The following is a 7,784-nucleotide window of genomic DNA, read 5'->3' as shown; positions in this document are numbered from 1 at the left end:
AGCCCTAACCTGGAACTCACTCCTGTGGTTTTGAAGTAAATTTTCATCTCTAAACACTTAAGCATGCATTTCCTAAAAATAAGGACTAAAAAGACATTAATTACCACATGCAAGAAAATTTAAAATTCTAAATATCATCTCACGTCCAGTCCATTTTCAAGTTTCCTCAATTGTCCTGAAAATATTCTTTATAGCTGATGTTTAAAAATGGAAGATTGTTGGCAGAGATTCTATCCTTGACTAAACTTTAGTCATGCTCCTCTGAGCCGGACTTGGTTCTGTCCTTGGACATGTCCTCGAAGAGCCCAGTTTTAGCAAGAATTCTGCTAAGTCAGTTTAGCCAGAATTTCCCATCCTTCATATCTGATTACCTTTGATACATGACCAAATTCCTCATCTTCTTCACTCCTCAAGTGATGTCTATCACCCTGGCCTACCTTCAGTAAGACTTCAGTTGGGAGGTTTACCCAGAATCCCTAATCACCCCTGATGTTTCCTCCTAATAATTTTCCTTCCACTGGCCCCCACCCTGCTGCTTGGCTGTAAATTACCACTTCTCCTTATTATTTGGAGTTGAGCCCAGTCCTGTAATGAGGTCTCTTTTATGCTATTGCAACAGTTCCTAAGGAAAATCTGTTTTTACCACTTTACTGTCCGGCTCTGGTTTTTCTTTGACATTGTGAGATTGGGAGATTTTTATGGGCCAAGCCTCAAAGCAGTGGAAACCACTCACATCCCATTGTTCGGAACACAGTAATACAGTCTCATGGCAAGGAAACTGGGAAATATAATTTATCGGTGTGCCCATGAGGACACTTATGATATTGAACCAGGAGTTGTTATCATTGCAGGAGTTCATAGGAGGGACAGTAAGAAGAACATGTCACAGTGATAAACGTTAATGGCTATTGCTAGTCATTTCCCCAGTACACATCGTTCCCCTCCTAATATTACCCCACTTGCTATACCTCAAGGGAAATTGGCACTGCCTTTCAGTACAACTAGAAGAGGGAATGATGAGTTGAGACTAGATTTCTTAGGCTGGAAATTAGAAGCCATTGTAGATTTCTTTCCACATAAATACATGATAAAGATAATTTTTAAAAAGAGGAACTGATCAAGATTCATACATAAAATGCCTTTTAAATCTGAGGCAGGTTACCTTCGTCTAATACAAACGAGCTGCCCCAACAGAGAGATTTTGTGACCTAATTCTACCCCTCCCAACCCACACCCCAAGCTGAGTCAGATGACCTTCCACACTGGCTTGAGGAGTTGGTATGTAAACCAGAAATGACCAAATTCCACTAGGAACCAGTGAATGAAGTGATTAAAGAGGGGTTAGAGAGAAGGAGCTTCTGGCTCTGCCACTTCCAGGTTCCGTGACCTCAGGCAAGTGACTTCCCCTCTCCCCTCTCCAGTATCTTGTTGCGTGAGACCTAAGGGACAAGACAACTGCCTCGGTGGGGTCTGCTTTCCAGACAGTTGTTTCCTGATTTCCCTCTCAGAGCAAAATGGTGGAGGATCATGTTATTATTCACAAGCATGCACTGCCACCTTCTGGAGAACTCTCTTCCCTGCTTCACTAACAGCAAGCTTGGCCACTTGACTTCCTCTAGCCAATGGATGTATTAAAAATTATTTATATTGATCCTTGTTTAAAAACTGTAAGGTAGGCTTTATTCAAGAGGGGCCGTTGTAGTAAGTGTAGGGACCACTGCAATGGGGCCCTGCAGTAGGGTGAGAAATTAGCTCAATTCCAAATACAACAAGGAAAAGTGGGAATTTATAGCCAAGGAGTTAGGTGGGGGTCAGTGGATAGAAACTTACTAAGAGGAAACATCAAGGGTAAGGGGGTTCTGGCTAAACCCACCTAGCAGAAGTCTTGCTGAAGGCAGGCCAGGGTAATGAGATATGACCTGAAGGGTGGTGGGGGGAATCTGATCAAATATCTAGGGTGATCAGATATCAAGGTGGTGGTTCTGGCTAAACTGATTTAGCAGGATTCTTGCTAAAAGTGGACATTGCAGAGACAGACACAGAAGTCCAAAAGTCAAGGCATAATTGAAAAAGAATTCAGAGGAGTCTGAGTAGAGTTTGGTCAAGGAGAAAGTCTTTGTCAGATGTGAAAAAAAATGACACGTGTCGCTTCCCAGCAGAAGCATTAAAGGTTCATGCATAATTAGCAAAATTCTCTTTTCCTTCTGCCAAGAAGTAGCCCCTACATGGGCAGTGTCCCATGTAGGGGCTACTTCTTCATGCTGGGCCATCAGGTGTAGGTGATGAGTATTGGAGCTCCCAGATGACTGCAGTGGGTACAAAATGTGAGAAAGAATTCTTGTTGGTACAAGTCAATAATAATTCAAGGTTCGTTTGTTACTGCAACAGAACCCAGCCTAGCCGGACCTACAGAGAAATATTTATTGCCATCCACAGTGGTACCTTCCCAGACAGGACAGGCCTTTCGTTGGCAGCTCTGAACAGCTTCCTGAGGATGAGATGAAAACTGTTCCCCTGCAGCCTCTGTCTTGGCCCCAGCTATGGCTTTGGCCTCTGGTCTGCGCGAACTGCTCCCTCCCATGGTACAGTCATGCAATGATTCATAGGTGGAGGAGTCTCTGCAGGGTCCATGCCTTTACCTTCCAGGAAGAGCTCTGCTTTATTTGGCAAGCTCTTTTGGCACCAAGCCCAGGATTTATGACTGTTCTGAAGGCCTTCATTTATATTTGAGACTTAATTATTAAAAATTACACCCCCCCAAATTTTAAAAACCTTCAAAAATCAATATTAATCAGTTTTAATTAAATGCCCACAAAACCCTCAATTTCCTCTTCATTAAACCTAATGTCCATAAAATATTAAGGACAATGGAAAACATGTGGCTTAGATTTTCTCTTTGCAAGGATTCTCTATAAATTAAGATGAAAGAAGATTACTTAGAAATCAATCATAAGTTCAGTAAATTACTTGTGGACAAATGATTTCAGAAGCAAAATCATAAAAATCCTTTCAAATTTTAATTTTTAGCAAAAAGTTACACTTTCTGCAATATGTGGGTGTGTTTTTTTAAATATAGTAGGGGATGTTGGAGTTAGCTTCCAAAGTCAAATCTTGAGAGGTCTTAATGCTGTTAGCAGTTCTTCACAGGACATGAGCCATCTCCCCAGCAGTGACGGAGATGGCTAGCAGCTCCCCAACATTACCCTCTTCTTCCTCCTTAGACTCAGAGCTCCTAGTTAGTGGTTCTCAAAGTGTGACTGCTGGATGACAGCATCGGCCTCCCATGGTAACTCGTTAGAAATACAGATTCTCAGATTCCACCGCAGTCTTACTGAATCAGAAACTCTGAGGTCAGGCCCAGAATTCTGTGTTTTAACAATCCCTCTGCTTGAGTATGATGCTCACTCAAATTTAAGAACCACTGCTAATGCTCTCTGGGTACAGCAATGAACTCAGCAAAGAATTTATTTCCCAGTTTCTTTTGTTGCTGGCAGTGGCCATGGGGCTAAATTTTGACAAGATGTAAGTAGAGGTGTTGGGACTTCTAGGAAGTCTCCTTAAAAGGAAGAGGACCTTCTTTGGACTTGTCCTTCAACTGCTGGCCAAGAATGCAGTTGTAATGGCCAGAGCTCTGGCAGCCATTTTGAATCACGAGAATGAAGGCTAATGTATAAGCCTGAGTCCCTGAGAGTTTGTGAAGCTGTCATACATAGAGAAATACACTTCTGTCTTATGTAAGCCACTTTTATTTTGTTTTCTGTTATACACAACTGTATCCTAACTGATACACCATCCCAGTTGCGTTCCCAAGCTCAAAGGTTGAATCAACAGGAGCCCTTATTTTTGCTGTTCTGAACCCCAAAATCTGGGCCCATGCCTGCCTCCTCCTCTGTTCCTGCACTCTCCTCCCAGGCCTATGACTCTGCCCTTACCTTCCTGCTGGACTGTAGGCTAAAGAGGTGGTTACTGTACTTTCCGTCCATGCCCCCAGCTCTGGGTCTGTCACATTCTAGCCTCCCCAACTTTTTTGTTTTCCCCAGGCCTCCCTCTCCTTCCCCTGGTCACTGCCTCACCACGGGTGGCCTGGCCCCAGGTTATGCCTCAAAGTGCCAAAAGAGAAGTGAAAGTCACATGGTGGGGAAGAGGATAGGATGAGGAAGGTTTCCGGAGCTAGATCTCAGTGGGGGCAGAATTTCAGCAAACAGAGAAAGGAGGGGAAGAGTATGCCAGGCAGCAAGAACAGCATGGACAAGGCACAAACTTGGCTAATTTGGGGTCATGAGGTGGGAAACAGGTACAGACAAGTGCCCAGGGATCAGCATGTAAGACAAAGGATCTGCCCTTCAGGGCCAGACAGGTTTCTAAAAATAAACTTTATAGATGTGTAATGTAAAATAAAATATAATCATTTAATGGACTACTATCACACCATATGACACAATAGAACTTTACTGTAATTGTGAAAAGTTCCTTTTTGTTCCTTTGTGGATGTCAGGCAACCACTGATCTGCCTTTTGTCATTATAGATTAGTTTTATCTTTTCTAGAATTTCCTATAAGTGGAATCTGCCGCATCCTCTTTCTACCCTACTGCGTGACAAGGTCCGGAGATGGGGACAGAGGCTTCAAGGAATGCATCGTCAAGAATGAGGACGTGGCATGTGTTTAGGGATAATTGGTTTCTTAGGAACGATCCTATTAACAGGAGGAATTTGGGTAGCACAAATTCTAGTAAGTATAAACGCTGTACAAGTGGATTTCCTCAAAATTGGCTCTGAGGAAAACATAGTAAATTCCCTGCGTATGGAATCAGCTCTAGTCACCCTGACGTGTCCAGAATGCGTAAACCCTTTATTTGAACAATTATTAAGAGAAATTCCTTTTGACACGCCTCTTAAAGATGTTATGAATAAATTATAACAAGCTGAATTACTGGAACCAGTTTATACTCCTGTTCCCACGCAGTTAGTAGAGAAATTAGTAAAGGATAAGAAATTTACTCATAAGCCTGTGCCTACTATGGAAGGGCTTCCTTTTATAGCCTACTGGATAAATGGAAAACTCTGGTATCCACCTAGGGGGGCTAATAGTATGAAAAGATTACCTGATCTTCCTTTGCCTTATACAGGAGCTTATAATAAAGATAGTATACGTATAGTGAATAAAGATGGAATTCATATGCCTTATAGTAGTTTAAGTTTCATAGAAAGGCTGGCTAGGTCAGGACCTCCTTGGTGCTTAAAAAACAAAGGAACAGAAACTTAGCTTATGAAAGCAGCTTTGTAAAACTGATTTTTATAAATATTTTCCTCATTACTGCACCAAAGAAACTTTTGAACAGCTATGAGAAAGGTTCAGCTTGAACTTTAGATATAGCATAAATCAAATAGCATTTAAAAGATTTCTTCAGGCAGAAAGAAGAACAATGTCTGCCCACAAGCCAATGCTTGCTGTTATGAATACATCTATCTATCACCTTTACTTAAATCAAACTGTATCTTACGTAATAGATATAAGAATTAAATGTTTAGATTGTTCCATCAGGTAGTTCTGTTCTAATGATTGAGAGAAAAATGTACTAGTTAATCATGAACATTAATAATAATATACTCAAAAGATTTTCTGCTTCGCCTAACCACAGAAATTTAACTCCCTGCTACCTTAACTACAAAGTATAATCGAATGAGAAAATAAAAAGTATAAAAGTTGTACTCAAATCACAATAAAACGGAACAGTGTCACACTGCCTCTGAGTTGTGTAGTCGACTGTCTCCCGCGCCGACGCCTTGCCCACCTTTGGGGCCTCCTGGATCCTGTCGTGGCTGGACCGTGGCAGGGATCATACAGAAAGTAGTCTTTCTTGTCTGTCTCCTTTCACTCACATAATATTTTTGGCATTCATCCATAAGCAGTATTCTATCGTACCTATTCCTTGGCTGAAGGCATACGGGTTGTTTCCAGTTTGGGGAGACTATGTATAAAGCTGCTATGTATATTCATTTACAAGGTTTTTTGATAGACTTTTTTTTTCATTAGGAGTGGGATTGCTGGGTCTTATAATAGCTTTATGTTTAACTTTATAAGAATCTTCCAAACTAAGTGATTGTAGCATTTTAGATCCCTACCAGCAATATGTGAGTGTTTTAGTTCCTTGATATCCTCATCAACATTTGGCATTGTCAGTCTTAAACTTAGCCATTCATGCATATATACTGGTCTATCATTGAAGCTTTAATTTACATTTCTTTGAAGACTAATGATATTGAGCATTTTTCACATACTTTTTTTTGCCACACATATAGCTTCTTTATTTAAGCATCTGTCTAAATCATTTGCTGGTTTTGCAAATTGGATTATTTGCCTTCTTCCTACAGATTTTTTGAGGTGAAATTCAAATAATGTATATTTAATCGTTACCCACTTTAGAGTGTACAATTCAGTAACATTTAGTACTTTTATAATGTTGTGCAACCAGCACCCTCTTTAGTTTCAAGATATTTTCATCACTCCGAAATGAAACTCCATAACCATTAGGCAGTTGTTTCCCATCCTCCTTTCTCCTAGCATCTAGCAACACCAATCTGCTTTCTGTCTCTATGGATTTACCTATCCTAAATATTTAATGTAAATAGAATCATATAATACATAGTCTTTTGTGTTTGGCTTCTTTCTCTTAGCATAATGTTTCTGAGGTCCATCCATGTTGTAGCATGTGTCATATTTCCTTTTTATGAATGAGTAATATTTTTTGCATGCATAGACCACACCTTGTTTATCTATTGGACATTTGGCTGTTTTCCACCTTTGGTGACTGAGAATAGTGCTGATGTTCACATTTGCATCTGAATATTTGTTTAGATATCTGTTTTCAATTCTTTTGGGTAGATACCACCTAGCAGCGGCGAGCGGAAATGATGAGTCATATGGTAACTCTATGTTTAACTTTTTGAGGAACTGCCAAACTGTTTTTTAGAGTGACTGCTCCATTTTACATTCCCACCAGCAATATATGAGAGTTCTGATTTCTCCACATCTTCACCAATACTTGTTATTTTCTGTTTTGTTTTGTTTTTTAATTACTTTTATTATGGCTAACCTAGTTGGTGTGAAATGAACCTTACAAGAGTGCTTTATATATTCTAGATATAAGTCCTTTGTTAGATATACATATTGTAAATTTTTTTTTTTCAGTCTGTGTCTTTGATAATAAGCAGGTTTTTAAAATTTTAATGTATTTAATACTTACAAAGACTCTGCACTATTTTAGGAGAATGAGAGTACTTCCTTCGGTTACATACCAGATTTAAAGTTCCCAGCTTTATGTAAGATGTATGTGTGTGCCTGAAAAAAGTAACATATAAATTAAATCTGAATGAGTTAACCCTCTGAAGGTGGGTATTTGCATGACTGTAATATCTAAGTGGGAAAGATCTGAGTGTGTGTGAGACATCTGTGTGAATATTGAGTCACATCTGTGTAAGGTGGGTGTGCAATGTGTGATTGCACATGTAATGCATGAATGTGTGTGCCATCCACATGGGAGATCTTTGAGTTTGTATGATGTCTGCATGTACATGTGAGATCTGAGGGCATGTGTGATGTCTGTGTGACATTAGAGTCCTTCATCAGAGATTGAGAAGGAATCTGGACCAGCCAGGACCTTGTACTTACCGACGCCACAAGCATGAAGTTTTATATGAGCCTGCAAGTCTGGCAGCCCTGTTGCTCCTACATGGGTATAGCTTGTCTGAGAATAAAAACTATTGAAGAAGAAAGCAGAGGGAT

The sequence above is a fragment of the Pteropus alecto genome, unplaced genomic scaffold (assembly GCF_000325575.1).
Source record: "Pteropus alecto unplaced genomic scaffold, ASM32557v1 scaffold52, whole genome shotgun sequence".
In the NCBI taxonomy this organism is placed as follows: Eukaryota; Metazoa; Chordata; class Mammalia; order Chiroptera; family Pteropodidae; genus Pteropus; species Pteropus alecto.
This window is presented reverse-complemented; position numbering follows the sequence as displayed.